This window comes from Giraffa tippelskirchi, chromosome 4, assembly GCF_054371585.1.
Source record: "Giraffa tippelskirchi isolate mGirTip1 chromosome 4, T2T-mGirTip1v1.2.pri, whole genome shotgun sequence".
Lineage (NCBI taxonomy): Eukaryota > Metazoa > Chordata > Mammalia > Artiodactyla > Giraffidae > Giraffa > Giraffa tippelskirchi.
The window spans coordinates 203594502-203595315 of record NC_137278.1 but is presented as its reverse complement, the minus strand read 5'-3'; positions in this window follow the sequence as shown (position 1 = coordinate 203595315).

Here is an 814-nt window from a genome sequence, read left to right as displayed (position 1 = left end):
CTTGATCAGACCTTATCCGTGCTCCACTGCTAACTCACTCATGCGCTGAGCCTCAGTTTCTCCTTCTGTTAAGTGGGGGCAATGATGCTGCTTCTCTGCGAAGGAAATTCCTGCTCCTTCCCACACTGCCAAGCTAACACCTACCCATCCTCCGGGCCCCTCTGTGGGGACCTGCAGTCCGTACAGCTGTACTCGCACAGCACCTGGCCCCCGTAAGGGACCCTGGGTCCAGCGGTCGGTTTAACACCCATCTCTGAGGACAGTCAGCTCCTTGAGGGCAGGGACCTCACCCTCTGTGTTCCCGCCACAAATGCCCCATCACTGCTGAGTCAACAAGCAAGTGAGTGGATATGACCTGCCTCTTAGGGTTCTCGTTGGGGCTGGTGGTGGGAACACCCAGCACCGTACCAACACACAATCCCGCTGCCCTGCTCCCCAAGGCACTGGCGGGTGGACACTGTGCCCACACTATTTCCCCACTTCAAGGCATCCCCATCCTATAAGGCTCAGTGGAGAGCCTGCGTTATACAAGGGTCCCTCCTCACATCCCCGCCGTGCCTCAGGGGACACCTGCCACCCTCTCCCCTAGCCTGTGGCCTCCCCCAGACTTCCATGCCCCAGCGGCTCTCGCTACTCATCTTGGGGACAGTTTGTCCCACGGCAGCAGCTTCCAGGCGGAAGCCGTGCTGCATCTAGAGCCCTGTCTTCCCACAGGGACCCCAGTCACTTGGCAGGCCTTCTGGAAGGCCTTGGCTTGGCCGTCCCAGCCCCTCAGCCCCCAGCTGACCCCGGATGAGGGAAAGATGACACAGTG